The sequence below is a fragment of the Mustela nivalis genome, assembly GCF_964662115.1.
Source record: "Mustela nivalis genome assembly, chromosome: 17".
NCBI classification, from domain to species: domain Eukaryota; kingdom Metazoa; phylum Chordata; class Mammalia; order Carnivora; family Mustelidae; genus Mustela; species Mustela nivalis.
This window is the reverse complement of record NC_139036.1, coordinates 59,697,387-59,715,590: the sequence shown is the minus strand read 5'-3', so window position 1 is coordinate 59,715,590 and position 18,204 is coordinate 59,697,387. Positions and strand designations below refer to the sequence as shown.

The window sequence follows — 18,204 nt, the reverse complement described above, 5'->3', positions numbered from 1 at the left end:
CAGGGCAGGGGTGCCCGCCTCCACCCCAGCGCCGTCATTAAAACCCTGGTCAGCTTTGGCAGAGCCAGAGTGGTGCCGGGAGGCCTGCGGAGCCCTGCTGCGGGGTTACTGCAGAGAGGAGCGGGAACAGAGGGAAAGAGGGAGCTGAGGAGAATACCAAAGAGGGGCCGCTGGAGGGCCGAGGGCCGAGGGCCAGAGCCAGCCCCCTCCCAAGCAGAGACAGAACCAGCCCCCTCCCAACCAGACAGGGAGCCAGCCCCCTCCCAACCAGAGACAGAGACCCCACCCAACCAGGGACAGCCCAGTCCCTCCCGAACAGACACAGAGCCCTCCCCCTCCCAGCCAGAGACAGAACCAGCCCCCTCCCAACCAGACGCCCCCCCCAACCAGACACACCCAGATCCCTCCCAACCAGAGGTAGAGCCTCCCCAAACTCCCAACCAAGGGCAGCATCAACCACTCCCATCCCAAAGGACCAAAGGGAAGGCAGAGGGGGTTTGGGGCAATGCTGGGCAGCTCAGGACCCCCCGGAGCCCCCAGCTTTAGCCCCAAGGTGGGAACGTCATGGACAGATGTGACAAGCCAGTGTCACTGATACAGTGGGGGTGTCCCCATCTGTCCCAGCCTGTTGATCAGCCCACCCAGGGCCCCTTTCACCCTGAATGCATCTTGACGGGGTGGGGGGTGGTGGACTGTACACTGAGGGCTGACTAGCGGGACCCTCCCCCTCCCACCCCTCCTGTAGGCTGAGAACAGGCTAATGGCAACTCTCCCACCATCTTGTGGGGCCTGATGAGCCAGGTCTGCCATAGCCCCATCGTGGGGGCCCCAAAGAATGGCCAAAAGTCAAGGTCCACCAGTATCAGGAGTATGGAACCCAGGCCACTCGGGCCTGTGTTGTAGGGAGGGACCCCGAGGTGAGCCCGGGGCAGCTGCCGCTTCCCACCCGAACCTCCAGGCATGGCAGGCAGTGTGCGCGTGTGTCAGGCTCTGACAAGGGGGGTGGCTGGGAAGGTCCGGGGCCGGTCCCCCTCCCTGCTTGTGTTCTTGGGGGCAGCGCCTCGAGAAAGGGGATCTGTGAGGGGTAGAGAGTAGTGGTGGGTCTGGCGGGGCTGGCTGGTCTGAAATAATGAGGTCGTGGAAGCTGCGATGTCCGGCTCTAAACAAGAAGGGACAGAAACAGGCAGGTCAGAGAGGTCACCTCCGGAGGCCACGGGCTGCTCCCTGGCCACTCATCTCCCCCTGGCTCTGTGGGCTTGGATATTGGATTTTGGATATTGGAGCCTGGGCTCTGCTGTGGCCCCCTCCTCCTGCCAGCCAGGAGCTCAGGGTCTGGTCCCCGCCACCCCAGTATCCGGCAGACAGCAGCCACCCAGGGAGGGTGAGGTGACTTCCCTAGTTTCTTAGGCAACTGCTTGCCAGCCAGTGGGATAGCCCAGAATGCCCGTTGGGCTCAGCCTTCACTGCAGGCCTCCTGTGAGGACGTGGCTGGTGGAAAATCTGGAGACTTCACACCCTGGACCTCCCAGGCCCTCGGGAAGGGGTCAGCCTCCTAGCTGGGCAGCGTCGGGAATGGTCGTCTTGGGGAACGGTCTTCGTGCTTCTCTACCCTCCCCTCCTGGTCCGTTTCTCCTCCAGGACCCCATGCTTCAGGGGAAGTGAAGTGCTCTCATTCTGCCAAGATTCACCAAGCTGGCAAATAGGACCCCCGTCCCTGCCCCCAGCTGCCTGACCTGTGACAGATAGGACGGGGTGAGGGCCAGGGTCCAGCTCGAGGCCTCCAGCCCCAACATGGCCTTTTTCTGACCATCTGGGGCTCAGATCTTAGGTCGCTGGCTGCGACGTTCTGTGGGTGCTGTTGGGACAGGAGGCTGACTGGCCCGCAGTTCGGGAAGTTTGGCAACACTTGGAACCCAAGGATGGGTCAGGATGTGGAGGTCACCCAAGCCGGCTTCCTGCTCAGCGGGCACCTGCTTCCCAGCTCTCCATGACAGATGGCCACGCAGCGGCTCCTAGCCCGTTGCCGTGATTCATGATCGAGTGGCCACGGGGAGCCAAGTGGCCACGGGGAGTCCTGCGCCTTCCCCAGCTCTTCAGACGCATCCTGCAGTCCGGCCGGGCCGGCAGCTGGCGCCTTGGGTCCTCCCCCTGCTCGTGCGGCTCCTCCCACCGCCCCCTCCAGTTCCCCCTCGGACGCTTGGGGTCGCGCCTTTGGCCACCGAGGGCGTGTCGGGACTTAGCGTCCGCTGCCTCGATCCTTGTCTCCGTTTCTTTCTTCTCAAACACATGCTTTCTCCCGGTTACCATCGCGCGCAGTCGGGGAGCGTTAGAACATCTCCGCGTGTGCCATGAGCGCGGTGGGGATGGGAGTGGGGGCGGGGAGCTCCGCCTCTCAGGAGGCCCGAGACGCGGCGGCCAGGGTCAGGCCAGGGTGCACGGAGACAGTGAGGGCAGGGGGACATGTGGGGCGTGGGCAGTGCCTTCTGCATGCCCGCAGCTGCAGTGACGGTGACCGTGCCCAAGTGCCCCCCGGCCCCCGCCCCCCGCCTGCCCCTCCAGGACCCCTTTGGGATGGCTCTTGCCATATAGAAAGGAACCTCTCTGTCTGGTCTTCGAAGCCTGGGTTGCAGCGGCTTCACCTTGCTGGGGCTTGGCCCGTTCTGTTGGCATCTCCCCCAAAACTCTCTCTGGGGGCACATGGCCAGCCTCATCACCAGGGAACGAATGTTTCTCCTGCAGCACGTGGAGTCAGATCTCAGCGTCCGCACCGTGTGTGCGTGCCGACGTCTGTTGCGGGAGTCCATCTGTGGCTGGTTGAGTGGCAGGCCCCCGAGATGGCCAGGCCCTAGTCCCAGCGCCTGGGAGCACGGCTGCCATGGCAGGAACACACGGTGCCCGTGTGGCCGAGGGGAGGTCCGGAGGCGGGGAGAGCACCCTCGCTCTGCGGCGGGGCTGAGACGCGGTCACGAGTGTCCTTCCGAGAGGGGCAGCGGAGGACGAGATGCAGACAGACCCGGAGGCCGGGTGGCGGCGGGGGCAGGGCTGGGAGGACGGTGGCCACGAGCCCCGGAGCGCTGGCGGAGGCAGGCGGTGGACTCTCCCGGGACCCTCTGGTGGGCACGCGTGCGGCCCCACGAAGCTGTCCTCAGGCTCCTGGCCCCCCTCGTGCTGAGCCACGCGGTCTGTGTTCACGCGTGGTGGCCGCTCATGCCGTATCCTAGCACAGCGTGCCTCGCTCATGCGGGAATCCTCCCCGACAATAAATGAGTCCATTAGGGATGGCTTTCTCTGGTTTCCCTCTCTGCGTTTTGGGAATGGGGCCGGGTCATACTGTAAAAGCTTAAGTGACCGGGCGGTCACCCGTGCAGGTAGCTCCTGATGGGGTGGCTGCAGGTGAGGTCCAGGGCTGGGGGGCCTCCCGCACGCAGGCCCCAGTCCTAGGAGCTCTGGGTGAGGGGCCCGGCCAACCACACACCTCTCCTCCTTCCACGGAAGCCAGGGTCAGGAGAGCAAAGGGGCCTGCTGGATCCCACCTCTGCATGAAGGCTTTTGTGTCCCTGTCCTGCCGCAGGAGCCCCCCACTGAGCCCTGTACCCCTGCTGCATCCCACAAGGTGAGCACCTTCCTTCCAAGGTCCCCCATTCTGGTGGCTGGCTGGGAAGGAGTTTGTGGGAGCAGGCAGAGGACAGCCTTCCTGCTGGTCGGCTCCCAGGGCCAGGCGTCCCTGCTCCCTTGCCCCTGGTTTTCCGGGTGGATTCCCGCAGACACAGTGGGTCCTGCATCTCCTTGGTCAGGGGGCTGCAGGACGAGGCGGAAACTCGGAGTGGCACCTTCTGAAGTGGCTGCCACCGCCGCGCCAGGCTGCCGGGGCTGGACATGCGGAGGGTTTGCGCGGAGAGGCGCCGTGCGATCTCTCGTCGATCACATTTGTATGGGTTATGTATTGAAATGATCATGTTTGGATATATTGGGTCAAATGTAGGAATCGTAAACATCACTCCCGCTTGCTCATTTTATATTTTTTTAAAAAAAAAATGCGGCGATAAGGAAATGTAAAATTTCATGTGAGGCTCACACGCTGTTTCCACTGGGCCACACCGTTCCGGGTTTGGCAGACGCTCCCACGGGCCGGGGCCAGATCGCAGGCAAAGGGGAACCGGTCTGTTGGCTCTTTCTTGGGAGGGACTTTCAAAGGAGTCTCTCCGCGGTGCCGGGCGAGGTGGGCCAGGGCGACGGTGGCAGGTCTCCTCTCTTGAAGGCCTGCCTGGACCCTGCAGACGGGGAGTCGGGGAGACCGACCTGCTCTCTCAGCCTGCGTTCTGCGCGTCGGAGCAGAAGCCCATGGTTTTCAGGCACGAGCCCGTCTTGGTGGGGGCAGGAATAGAATCCCATTTTTTCCCAACTCAGGGGCAAGATCTGAGCTCCTTGGGTCGCAGAGGACCCCCCCACCCCCGCGTCAGTGCCCAAAGAGGTGATGACTTCGGGCGGGGGGAAGCAAGAGATAAAATGGACCTAAGAGAGGACTTTCTTATTGGGGTCGCAGGTGAATCATTATAACAGCACCTTGCACTTCTGTGCGTTCACACATGATCGGGGTAAGGTCCACACAACCGAACACTTACTCCCTTAACTGGGTTTCGGTGCACCGTTCCGTGGCGCCCAGTGTTTGACATGGTGGTGCAGCCGTCGCCCTCTGCCTCCGGAACACGTTCGTCTTCCCCGAGCCAAGCTCTGTCACCCAGAAACACCACCTGCCTGCCCCACCCCCCGCCAAGGCGTCCACGGTCCTCCTTTCTGTCCGTGAGCGTTTGAGTCCTCTAGGTGCCTCGCGTGCGTGGAATCGCACAGTGTCTGTCCTTGGAGTCTGCTGACCTCACTGAGTGCCTCGTCCTCCAGATCTGCCCGGAGCTGGCAGCACGCGTCACTGCACAGTGGGATGTTTGTGGAGCCCCTTCCTGGGGCTGATCTTGTGCTCTTCTCCCGCCTCCCATGGACAGGCTTATTGGCCCCGTTTTGCGGCTGGAGGACACTGGAGGCTCACCGTCCAGGCTCCCTGGGACATAGCTAGAGGCCCCGCGGCCTGCACATGGGGGCCAGATTCTGGTTCTCTGACCTTCCTTGGGCTCTGCCCACTTCACCCTGGCCGGGTGATGCTGGCACCATCCACCACTTTGCCAAAACAACCCACCCACTGTTGTAATCATCCCAGGCAGTAGAAAATAAAATCGGTTGTCGGAGAAGACATTCTTGTCTTAAGTATCTTTCCCTCACCCGGTCTCCCTCACCCGCTCCCTTGAGATGAGGCAGACGGGTTTCTAAGCACACCTGCAAGGGAGGGGCAGGTCAGTTTATAAATCCTGGGTGACCTAGACGATGGGGCCAGTCTGAGGCCTGTTGACAGAGAGGCTTTGAAGGATGGGTTCCAGGCGGGGTGTGTGCGTGCCCAACAGAATGCTAATCAATAATGTATAAGGAGAAGGGCATGTTATGCAAATTCAAGGTATAGGTATTGTGTCTGCCACAGTTAAATGCCGGGAAGCCACTGAGGGAGGGGCTGCGCTGGGGGTGGTCCGCAGCCCCTCAGCTCCCACTGGTCCGGACTCCTGCCTGTCCTCGATCACCGGAAGCCCGCGGTGTGGCAGGGGACAAGAACAAGAGTAGCCTTTTCCCAGGGGCTCTGGTCTGCGGGAGCTGATGGACATCTCTCTTCTTTGGCAGCTGTGAGGGTTCCGCAGGCAGGAAGAACCGCCCCGAGCCCTCAGATGCCCGGTGCCTGTGGCCGGAGGCTTCTAGAGTCAGCACACGAGAAGGCCGGCACCTTCCCCCGCAGCGGGGAGGCATGGCAGCGGCCGAGCCTGCCGCAGAACTGGTAAATCTGTCTGTGGGCCAGTGGATAGATACTGCTTCACCAACCTCATTACTCTGGTGCATTTAGCAGCTTGGAGGAAGATAATACCTTTCAGGTTTGACCCAGTTTTAGTTTTTGTTGTCGTAACCGTGGCAGATCCACCTTTGAGCCCCTTGGCAGCAGGCCCGCGGGGTTAGCGGTTTATGGCGGGCGTGTGCGTGGAGTTCCTAATGCGCGGGCAGCAGAGAACTGTGGCCCTAATGCACGGGCGGCGGAGAACCGTGTCACCCTCTGCCGGTCCTGATCTCCACTCAGCGACGTTTTCCACGACAAACCCTCATCCTTCCCGCCATCTGAGAGCTGGTGCCCTGGAGCCCCGAGAACCGCATGACCTTGATTTCAGAAGTGGATGGACAGACAGGCGGCCCCACACAGCCTTGCTGCACTTCCCTCCGTGGGATGACGGACATCCTCCTCTTGCACCACGAGCTGTGATGTCACTTCCCGTTTCCAGGGAGGAAGCAGGGGCTGTGGGCGGGGAAGTGAGGCTTCCCCGGCGTCTGCCTGCCGAAGCCTCCCCTTTCCTGACTTGTAGGGGAAACATGGCTAGAGGTCACGTGATGCTTCTTGGTACAGAGGCAGGAGAAGGGGCTGGGGTAACTGAGGGGGAAGAGGTGCATCAGTCAGTGGCTGTTGCATGGCAGCGGCTGTTGCGTGGCAGACTGCTCCAGAATCAGACGCTTACAATACCAGTCACTTCTTTTTATTTTTCCCAAGCCCGTGGGTCCGTTGGGGGCCAGCCGATGGACTCCATGGCTGTGCTCCCGGCCGGGTGGAGTGGGGCAGCCCTGCTTCATGTGCCTTTCACCCCATCCTGGGACCAGGAGCCCAACCGTGGCAATGGCAGAGGCATAAGAGAATGAGTGGGAACATGGACGCCTTCTTCTGGCCTAAGTGTATAAACGGCTGCCTGTTTCTTGAGCTTCATTCTTTGATTAAATAAGTCACATGACTGAGCCCACACTGATATGGGGTGGAAAAGAGACTTGGCCTCTTCGATAGGAAACCTGCAGTCACGTGGCACAGGGACTCGCGTCTCATTACCGTGCACCACCGCGGTCGGTGGGGAGGACTGTGAATCTGACGACAAGGACGGAGATGATGGCAGCCTTCATCTGCTCCGTGCTGACCGTAGAGCAGTCACGCGGCGAAGCGTCCTGTGTATGTGATCTTATGTGTTGTTTTTTACAGTAACCCCACAAGAAAGTTGTTCCCCACTTCATAGGTGGGCAGACTGAGGTTGGGAGAGCTTAAGGAACTTGCGCCAGTATAGTGACAGGGCAGCCAGGGTTACCCTCCAGGTTTATCTGACCTCCAAGCCCAGACTCAAAGACCTTTCAGTCTTTGTAATGCTGTCCTTCAGTCCCTGCTCCTGTACTGGGCCTTCTTTTGCCCTCGCTGAGTTTACTTTGTGGATGATGGATGGATGGGCGGACGGGTGGTTGAGTGGATGGTTGAGTTATGGCGGGTGGACGAGTGGCCAGGTAGGTAGGTAGATGGCTGGATGGTTGAATGGGGTATGGGTAGGTGGATCGGTGGACGGATGGATGGACGGATGGATCGGTGGACAGTGGAGGAACAGACAGACGGAGAGGTGGCAGTTGGACAAGTGGATGGGTAGATGAATAAAGTCTGTCCCCAGTGACCATTGCTGACGTGTACTCCTAGTTTCAGCACACCATGCTGCTCCTGGGGAGGTCTCCCTTTCATCATGGAGCTCTACATGAGCCCCAACTCATATGCTAGGTAGGAAGAGTGCCAGAGGACCTCAGAAGGAAAATCAGGTCCCGGGAAGGCAGATTTCATGGCCAGGGTCACTCAGAGAGGATAGACTGGAGGCCACAGCAGGGTACGAGTCGGCCTTGGCTTGCGTAGAAAGGCCTGCTCTCTGCCAGCCCTTGGTCTGTGTTTCACTTTCAGAACACAGGGCAGGAGGTGGGCAGAAGAGCCTCTTACCGAGGAAGCGAATTAGGAGAGACCCAGCGGGTGGTGACGGCCCCTGCTTCCCCATCTTCTTCTCGCCCTCTGCGCCCATCTCTTGCTCAGCATCAACAGCTGTCCCCGCCGCGGGTCTCCTGAGCCCTCCTGCACACGGGCTTCACCCTCTGCTCCTCCGGGGAGGCCCGTCCGAGACCAGACCTGGACCCTGCCGGAGTGGGAGGACAGGTGTGAAGCAGCCTCCTTGGATCTGGGACAGTCTAGGGCAGACTCTGGGTGTTTGCTTGGTGACTGAGGTGGTAGCCGTGGTGCCCCAGAGGGGACGGGGAAGAGCTCTGGGCGTGCCCCACCTGTCCTGTTCAAGACCACCGACTCCGTGTGCAGCGTGTTCCTTCCGACCTGATGCTAACCGGAAGGGGCCAGAAGTAGATTCTAGTCCCTGCTCCAGGATGCAGCGGGGCCAGCACAGGGTCCTGGAGGAGGACGCGTTCCTGTATCATCACGTTTCCTCTCTTTCTCTTCTTACTGCAGGAGAGTTGACAAGCGAAGGTTGGGACTGAGGCTTTGGGTGACACGCCGATGGCTCTTGCCTTCCTGCCGCTGCTGGTGGCAGCCCCCTGGGGCAGGTGACTCAGTCTGCGTGTGGGACACATGCGCTACCACTGCCCTGATTATTGCTTCTTCCCAGACGTATTGATCGGGCTTCTGTGTCTGACTCTGGCCAACGGAAAGGCTCTGTGGCCTGTCAGAACCTTAGGGACCGAGAGTGGCTTTGACTCAAGGTGTATTGTCAGTCTAAAACGTTATTTCTTTTTTTCAGTTGAAAAATGGGGAGTCAGTTACAGATTGTGAAACGTATGGGTCTTAGTACAGTTGAAGGCGTTTTTTGACAACTGTGTACACCTGACTGACCATCACCTACACTGAGATAGGGGACATTCTCCCATCTCCAGAAGGTTCCTTGATGTGGCAGGGGTGCTAAAGTCCCCAAGCCGGATGATGGGCTGCGGGCAGCCGGACGGAGGCTGAAGCTCCAGTCTTCCTGGGACTGTGCTGGCCTGGACCAGTGCAGGCCCACGGGAACCCAGCTCCGTTGAGCTAACAGCCAGGAGAGGGGCTCCAAGGCAGAGAAAGGGCTGGCAGCATCGTTAGCTCACTCCCCTGCCTCCACACAGGACACTCAGGTCACCCAGAAAGCTGTCCTGTCCTAGGTGGTAGGCATTGTCCTCAAGAGTGCCCAGGCCCGTGTGGGACAGACTGGCCTCATTTCTTAGCCCACACCCTCTGGGTTCAGGAGCCCGGGAGCCCAGGCAGCTGAGGTGTGTAGCTCAGTGGCCTTCACAGGGTTTCAGTCAGCATGCCGTGACAGTGCTGTCCAACCTCCGAGACCACGTGTGGGAAGCTCAGAGGTGGGCATCCCTGGGCTCCAGATTGCCAAGAAAAGGGACATGTGACACGTTGCCCTGGGCAGGGGTTCAAGGCCACGTCCTGCCCAGAAAGTCCTTCTGGGCACTGTTTCTGTTGCATTGTCTTCTAGTTTGACTCCTGTGCTCAGGGCAGGTGGGGGCAGCTGAGGACTGGTGCCCACACCAGCTCCAGGACGGACTTCTCCCGCTGGCTAGAATTCTCCCAGAGCCGGGCCCTCCGGGGAATTCTCTCGGGATGACTGTGCAGTGCAAATGCTGTTACAGCAGCTGGCAGAATGTATTTTTAAACACGTTACTGATGCAAGTTATTCTCCTGTGCTCGGGCTGGAGCCGTGTGTGGCGCGCCTGGGGAGAACAGGGCAGCCCATGGAAGGGAACATTTAAAAAACCTGCCCGGGGGCAGGTGTGCCCTGGGGGGCTCAGGCAGTCAAGCATCTGACTTTGGTTTTAACTCAGGTTGTGATCTCAGGGTTGTGGGATCGAGCCCCATGTTGGGCTCCCCGCTGGCCACGGAGTCTGCTCAGCGCTCTCCCCTCTGCCCCTGCTGCTCCTCCCTGCGCGCGCTCTCTTTAAATACCTGCCCGGCAGCACAGTCGGGCTGTGGGCAACCCCCTGGACCTGAGCGTGCAGCTTAGATGGGGGTCTGAGGGCCAGTTCTGAGACATCACAGGCCTGTTCCTGCGATGCGGAGTCCAAGAATGCGTCTCCACCAGGCCCCCTGGCTTCACCAGGACCCGGGGCCGACAAGCACCCCCCCCAGCCCTGTGGTCCCCCAGGCCCCGTGTTCTTGGGGAGCATCCTGGAGTCTCTATCCCACCCTCCCCATTTCTGTCTGCTGCCTAAAAGTTAGAATCCTATTAAGGTCGCGGTTCCCTACATTTATGACGCAAAGCCAGTCTCCGAGAAAACTTCGGCTGTTCAGCATCAAAATCCTATTACCAAACGCCGTGTTTCTCATGCACAGACACCTGGCGGCCGGGAGATAAGTGGGAACGAGCTCCTGATTGTGGCCGCTGTGCTATCTGCCCAGCCCAGGCTGCCCCGGAGCAGAGCCCCTCCCCAGATCGGTGCCCCGCCCCCCTCTTGCCCACCCCCAAGCCCCACTGTCTGGGCAGCTTCATGGGGCCTCCCTGTGCCAGCAGGGAAAGCCACCTAGGAAGTGCCTGTCCTCGACCCCCACCTTGTTCCTGGGGTGACTTCCTCTCCCTGGCCCTGCCCAGGAGGATGTCTGTGAGCTGGGGTCCCTGGCCCGCAAGGGTATCGCCGAGGGCAGAAGAAAGGGGATGGAGTGTGTGGGGGAGACAGTTAGACCCTCTCCTGGGCTGGGGGCCGTGCTAAGGCCCAGGGAAGCAAGTGCGGGGATTAACTGTGGGGACCGCCTCCCCCGCCCCAGGGCTGAGAGACAAGGCTCCCTCCCTGTGCTCTCCTGTCCTCCTGGTGAAGACCACCGGCCTCCAGCTCTGTGATCCCTGGTGAGTTCCAGGCCCTCCCCTAAGGCTGTCTTTTATGAGCACCCACTGGCCACCTGTCCTCCCCTGTAGGCAGGATGGGGCTGACTCTAAAGCAGGCCTTGTGGGGCCTTCGGGCCTCAGCCACCTTCTCTCCTGCCACCTGTCCTCAGCTGGCCACGCACCGGGGCTGAGCCCCCTCCTGCCAGCCTGCTGCTGCTTCCTTTGGAAAGCTGGCCACGCCCCAGCGCAGCCCACTCCCACGGTCGCTGTGCCCACGGCACTCCCGACAGCCCTTCGCCGCAGAGTGTGTTGTAGTGGTCTGTTTCAATCACGGCAGTGACGCCCCTGCTCCTGCCCAGGCCTGAGTACGTCGCAGGCGAGGAGCGACAGGGGGCCCATCACTGCCAGTACAGGGGAGCGGTCCCCCTCCTGGGTGAGCCCAGGGCCTCTCAGGTAGGGGCACAAAGCAGGGAGACAGTCAGCGTCCAGGCCTCACCCCTTCGCCCCATCTGGCTGCCTGCTTTCCCACTAGACTGTGAACCACTGAGGACTTTGAGGGAGGCAGCCTTGGTCCCCTCCACTGGGCACCGAGCACACCACAGCCTCCCTCGGGGTCTGGAGAAGAGCGCAGGAGCCTGCCTGGGTCACCCTCAGGGTCTCCTCTCCCTCAGCTCTCCCCTTTCCCAGCTACGCTTTCCTTCACAGCCACGGGACCCTGCCCCCCCCGCCCCCCCACCGGAGAGGTATGGGGCACGAGAGGGACACGGAAGGGGGTCGTTTGCCCCCCGGTAACCTGGGCCTGTCGGCGAGACTCAGGGTTTTGCTTTTTCCATTAATTTATTCATCCATCCAACAAGTGTTTGAGAACCTCGTCTGTCGGCCACTGGGTTTACAGTGGTGAACACGACAGATACTCCCCAGCCCTCCAGGACCACGGATGAGTAAGGAAACAAGTTAAAACATAATTACAATTTGCAACAGGCGCCACAGAGGAGCCCAGGGCCCCAGGAGATGAGACAGGACCCGGTCTCCCAAGGAGGCAGAAAGGGAGAGGGTCCCCGCTGGGGGGCAGGGGGCTGCTGGGCGCCATAGGGGTCTGGAGCGTCTGACACCCTCTCGTGGGGCATCATAGAGACTGGGGTTTCTGCGGTGTCTGAAAGCCTTGGCTCCCTTCTCGGCGGGGCCCCTGTTCCTTGGCACGGGCTTCTCTGCCACCCCACCACCTCCCAGGGATCCCGCCTGTGCCCCTGCTCCCTTGTCCCTCGCGCCCCCCATCTTCTCACTGGGTGCTCCTCTCCCTGCCCTTGGCCGCAGCCACCACTAACATCTCTGTGGCCACTTGAGTGTGGCTCCATGACACGGCGGCCAGCTCCCACCAGCGTGAGAGTGGGCGATGTCGTTTATGGCCTGATCTCAGAACCGTGACGCCATCACTGCGGCTGCGTTCCGGGGGTGGCAGAGTCGGCCCTGGCGTGAGGACAGAGGGGACTGTATCAGGGGACGCGGGGTGAGGATCGTGGCGGCCATCCCGGAGGCGGGTGCCACCATCCCCAAAGCAGACCAGACGGTCTCCAAGCCCTAGATCCCGGCAGCCGACCACCTGCCGTACAGCCCCTCCCCCACGCATCCCAGCGCTCTTCCAGCACATGTCCGAGTCTGAACCCAACCCCACAAGCCTTGGGGAACCTTGTTCTGTAGCTGTTAACGTATTCCAAGGTGTCGAGAATACCATCGGGAGTGCCTGTGACCCGACAACAAACCCCACATCCACCCGGCGGACGCCCCCGAGTCCTGTCCGTGGTCCTGACCAGTCTCCGACCGTCTCGTGTGTCTCAGTGCCTCACAGGAGAGCCCGCGGCGGCCTCCACGTCGAGATTCCTGCCTGGGTTTCTAGCCCCTTCTGCCCTTGCCTCACACCAGAGCCAACCTCCTAAGACACGCGTCTGCGTAGTTTCCTGCTTAAACTTCAGGTGGCTGTTGAGGGTCCTTGGCGCCGCGTTTGAGGTGCTCCTGGGTCTGGCACCCGACTTGCACGGCCGGCCTCACCTTCCAGTGCATCTGGTCCCAGGCCCGAAAGACGCCCCACTCCCTGCTAAGGGCCCCACGCATGCTTCCCCCATCCCCAGTACTGGCACTTCGTGCACTCTGCCACTCACACGTCACTGTTGAGCCCCTGTCCTGTGCCGGGCACTGTTCTACGCCCCGAGCACAGCTGAGGTCTGCCCTGTGGCACCTCACGTCCCGTGCGAGCCCTTACCCCCTCCTCTGCGCATCCGCCCTCCCTCGGCACTGCAAGCCCCTCGGGGACAGACCCGTGTGGTGTTCTCCTTTGTGTCCCCAGTCTCTGGCGTGGGAGGGGCTGGAGGGATGCTCAGCTCTGGAATGGTGCTTTTGGGAAGGGCCCGCCCACAGGAAGGAAGCAGCTGGCCTCAGGTTCCCCGAGGGCCTGGAGCAGGGCTCTTGGTCTGGCTCATGGATTCCAGGACTCAGGAACCCAGCCTGATCTGGGAAGGGAAGCCCAGAAGACACGGAGAGCCTGGGAGCACTTTGGACGGTGCCCCAGGCAGCTCCTTCCCACCAAGAGGCTATATGCAAGCCCCGTTCTCTCGCATTTGGGGAATGCTTCTGGGGGGCCTGGAGTCCCTGGGGCCCCCGCTTCAAGCCTGGCTGTCACTGGGGTCACACAGCCCCCAGCCTTTCCGCCAGAAACTGCTTTCCCCGACCTTGGGGAAAATTGCTTCCCAAATTATACCCCTGCATTTCCCAGGCTTTAAACACAGCGCAGGGGACACGTAAATTGCATAAGGGCCTTCTCATTCCTGTTGGATGCGTTGAATAATGTAACATTCCAACAATACCTCAAGGTACACTGTATTATTAAAACTCACTGGCGTTAAAAAAGGAAGAAGCAGCCGCAGTTCAACTACAGTAGAATTGTCACCCACTCCCACTAGATGCCAGAATAATAAAACCCAAATTATTATTATTTTTTTTTTTTTGTCAGGGACGGGATTCATAAGGCTTGAGGGGAGTCAGGCACGGAGCCGGCTTCTGGGTTAAAAATGGAAGGAGGAGACTCATGAACTCAGAATATCGCGCACCCCCCATCATCTTCACTCCCAGAACGCTGCGTCCCGTGTTCTCCTTCTCCGGGCTCAAGAGCTGGCAAGTTTTGCTTTCTTAGCGTGTCTTAGGTCAAGCTCTGGGTTTGGTCATTTGGCCCTTGTGTTGTGAGGAAGCAGAGGCCGAGAGCATGAGGGAGAGGAGGAACAGGACAGGCGTGCTTCATCCCCCCATACGGTGCTGGTGAGGGGGTGGACAGAAGCCGGGAGAAGGGGCACGAGTGCTAGGGAGGGGAGCGTACCAGAGGGACATGCGGACAGGAGGCGAGGCTGAGTGCAGCATCCCTGATGGGCGACAGCTCCGTGTCCCACCAGACGGAGTGGTTGGTAGGACAAGCAGCTCTGCTTGGTTTGGACGTGTCGGTGGTTTTTAAAAATCGGATACCAATCCTTGTCATTACGTCGCATTTGCCAGTTTGACCGCAGCACAAGGGACAGGCGGCTTTGCCTGAGGTTAAGGTGTGCGACATAATGGCTCGTGGTAGGTACCTGCTGTGAAGTGGCCACCACAGCAGCTGGGGTGACCTCCGCCCCCTCACACGCTCACACGTGATTTCCCGGATGGTGAGTTTTGCGATCTCCTCCCGTGGCGACTTCCACGTTCACAGCACAGCGATCATGCTGTCCCTCCTGACCTCCGCACCCAATTCCCACGGCCCTATTCTGAGATGGGCGAGCTGAGCCCCTGGGGTTTGCAGATGCCACTTCCTGAGGCCCTCGGGGACATCGACCGGGAATGTGGGCAGACGAGGTCAAGTCCTGAGTCTGTGGGGCCGTCAGATGGGGCCCGAGTGTCCGCCCCAGGCCCAGGGAGGGGCCACAGCGGGAGGGCACTGGTGGGTGTCCCTGCTTCTCTGTGTTGCCTCAGCTCTAGTCCTCCTTCCCCCTCCCAGCCCTGTAGTGGCAGAGGTCAGGGGTCCTCAGAGAGGAATGAAGGGGCCGGCTGCCCAGTCCCTCTGAGGGCTGGAGTTGGAGGGTGACCGGAGGACCCTTCCCTCTGCGCAGGTCTGTTCTCACAGCAGCCTCTGCGGGGCTCGTGCCTGTGTGTGTGTGTGTGTGTTGGCTTATCTATTTATTTATTTATTCATGTATTTATTTTGCAAAAGACACTTTTTAGAGGTCCCAGTGTTTATTTTCCATCTTCTCTCCCTAATGGCAAGAATCCCAACAGGAGGCCTTTGGGGCCATTGCACCAAAGGCAGCCCCAGCCGTCTGCCCCCTTGGGAGGCAAGCTGGGAGCTGCGCTGGCTCTGTAGCCACCCTGGGCCCTGGAGATTTAATTGGTGGCTGAGATACGGGGAGGAGTAGGAATGCGCTGGGGAGACCTTCCCTGAGACTGAGGCCTCCCGGCCTGCTCCCTGCCCTTGCCCTTGGTAGGACCACACCTGGTACTTTCCAGCAATAGGCTCTTCTCCAAGATCATGTCCTTCTGCTTCCCGCCCCTCCACCTATGTCCAGCCTTCCTGGGGTTCTCTGTCCACCCCCAAATTATTTGGAGGGCTTCCCCATCCAAAGTGAGGGGGTTAGATCCCAAAGAAGTAGGTCGAGGGTTTAGGGAAGAGTCCTGGCCACCAGAGAACCCTTGTGCCACTGGCCCTGGGGCTCTGCGGGGTGCGCGGGTGGGCACCCCCTGCCACAGGAGGCACAAGGACTTGGACACTGATGGTCAGCAGTTGGAGGCTCCTGACTACCTCTGGCCCTGGGCAATGCGCTGGTAGAGGCTGGAACCTCGGGAACCTGCCACGGTGCGTGGTGCATGGCGGGACACAGTGAACGTGGTTCCCAGGAGGGGGAAGAGGCAGCCCCCTCCTCTGCTGGATTTGGGACAGCAGGTGGTGGTCTGGACCCTGGACCTCAGCTAGGCAGGCCTCACTGTCTTGTGCTGCTGTGAGCCCCGTGGGCCTTCTGCTCTCCTCTTTCTTTCTTTCTTTCTTTCTTTTTTTTTTTTCCTTTTAAGAGTTTACTTATTTGTCAGAGAGCGAGAGAGTGAGCACACAAGCAGGGGGAGTGGGAAAGGGAGACGCAGGCTCCCCTCCAAGCAAGGAGCCCGACGTGGGACTGGATCCCAGGACGCTGGGATGATGACGTGGGCCGCGGCAGCCGCCCGAGCCGCCCAGGGATCCCTTTCCTTTTCCCTTTGCCCAGAGCCAGCCGTGGGGCCTAGAAAGACCTCATGGCTACTCACTTGGCCTTCTGCCTCTTTCTATTGTCTGTTCTGAGAAGGCGGAGATGGGACCTGCCCCTCCTGCTGGCCGCTGGGACTTATGTCCCTGAAAACCTCAGGGCAGAAGCCCCTGGATCTGCACTGTGGGTGGTGGCTGGTGTTTCCTCCTGCAGAGTGGGGGAGACCGTGCTATTGCAATCCGAGACAAGCCATGAGATGATCTTTCGTTTAAGGAAACAAAGGGCGGCCGGGCAGTGGTGAGGCTGGCTCTTGCCCTAGGTCCCCGAGCCCTGGCCAGGGCAGGGCTGCTTGCCCCGGTGGGGGGGGGGGCGAGCACCCTGGTCCAGTCCCAGTGACCCTGTGACCCACGCTCTCCCATCTAAGTGAGCCCCGCCGGCTGTGCACCGCCCAGCAGAGTGAAGTAACGTCTCTCTGGGCCTGCGTGGCTCCTGAGGGGGGTGCGGAGTCGGGGTACCGGCCGCACAGCTCAACACGTGAGTGGCAGGGGGCTGGCGGGGGGTCCTGGGGGATGTGAAGGCATCATGCTGGAGAGGGTGGCCCGGTTTCAAGAACTGTACATAACCATCAGCGTGCTGGGGACAGAGGAGTTTAGGGGTCCCTGGATGCCTGTGGGGTCCCGCTTCCCTCCCTGTCTTTGCTCCCTGTCCCTTGTCATCTGTCCTTCTTGGGTTTAGGTCCCGGGGTGCTGTCTGCCTGCCCCCTCACTCCTCTTCCGGTGGGTCTGGAGCAGAATGAGTTCCGGCCCTTGCCTTTTGTGCCGGCTGCTGCGGGCCAGGCATTCGGTTCTAAGACAAGCCTGCCTCCTGCCTTCTCTGCCCGCCAGCGCGGTCACACCTGAGCCCCCTCTGCCCGGCTCCCCTTCCTCCTCCTGGGCCCTACCCCGGCCACCTCGCCCACCGCCTCATTTAGCACAGACCTAGGAGAACAGATCTCACACTTGCTTTTCCCACGGGCGGGCGGCCTCCCGGAGCTCAGGGCCGTTTCCCGGTTTCCCTTCTCTCCAGTGCCCAGCCCCAGGCGCTGTGCAGGGACAGCATGGGGGGCCACTGGAAAGGCACGTGGGGCCCGGGCATTTCTCTGCAGTTGGGGGCGCTCTGTGGGGTTGGCCCTGCCATTTGCGACGTGGGTGGTTCCCCTTTAAGTAACTGGATTTTAGGAAAAGAAACAAACTGGTAGTCTTTTCTTTCCTTTTTTAAAGCTCTGTTGTGGGATTTCTGGGGATGTGCCAGCAGGAGCCTCTCCATGGAGGCAGGCTGGGGGGACCACTCCTGGGTCGACCTGACTCAGGGCCCTGCCCCAGAGCCCGTCTCTGGGGGCTGACCAGGGAGGGGGGCCCGAATGGTGTTTGTGTCCTGTCTGCCTGGAGGCACGCTCGCTGGGTTGGACTGAATGAAGCCAAGAAAGGACTCCCAAGGCCAAACAGTAGTGAGCCAGCCCCCTTGTGTTCCTCTGGCTCCCGGGTGTGATGAGGGAAGCCTAATGGGTGCCGAGGGGAGAATGAAGGGGGTCTTCATGCCTACTCTTGACGAACACTGAGTAAGCTCCGACTGTGTGCCAGGCACGGCCTGCGCACGGGGCATCAGAACTGAGTAAAAGAGACTCGGGTACTTGCCCTCGGGGCACTTGTTCTGGCGTGACGCATCTGAGTGGAAGCAGATGTGATCAGTCATGGGGGTGGTCGATGGGGCCCGAGAAGCGGGAATGGGGGATGACCGCCATGTCTGATAAGGTGTTCTCCTTGGGATTGGCCACTTGGGAGATGCCATAGATCAGAGTCGCCAGGGAGGGAGGGGCAAGCCATGCGGTTGCGTAGGGAAGAGGGTCCCGAGCAGTGCAGGCACGAGGGTGTGGTGCAGGGGGAGGCCTGCTTGTGTTGTGGGGGCACAGCCTGGAGGCCCAGGGGCTGCAGGGGGCAGGGACACTGCCTAGGGTCCTGTGGGAAGAGGGAGACTTACCAGCAAGCTGTGAACCCACAGTCCAGGCAAGAGCCCGCAGCTTATTTTTACCTCCATCATCTTAGTCCTGCCACATCATGGAAGCGTCGGGCTCCTCAAACCTGGTCGCACCTGGCTTGCAGGCCGCTGTGGCAACTCCGGGTGTTTTTTCCCAGCCACATAGGATGGCATCGGGGGGATATGTCAGGAGGGTGACATCACCCAAAGAACCTTTTAAA

The 18,204-nt window shown here is 60.6% G+C and overlaps 1 protein-coding gene across 4 annotated transcripts in view; it reads left to right on the top strand.

The window, feature by feature from the left end:
• Positions 1-18,204, top strand: part of RBFOX3 (RNA binding fox-1 homolog 3) — a 389,725-nt gene that overhangs the window by 76,956 nt on the left and 294,565 nt on the right. The window lies entirely within an intron of this gene.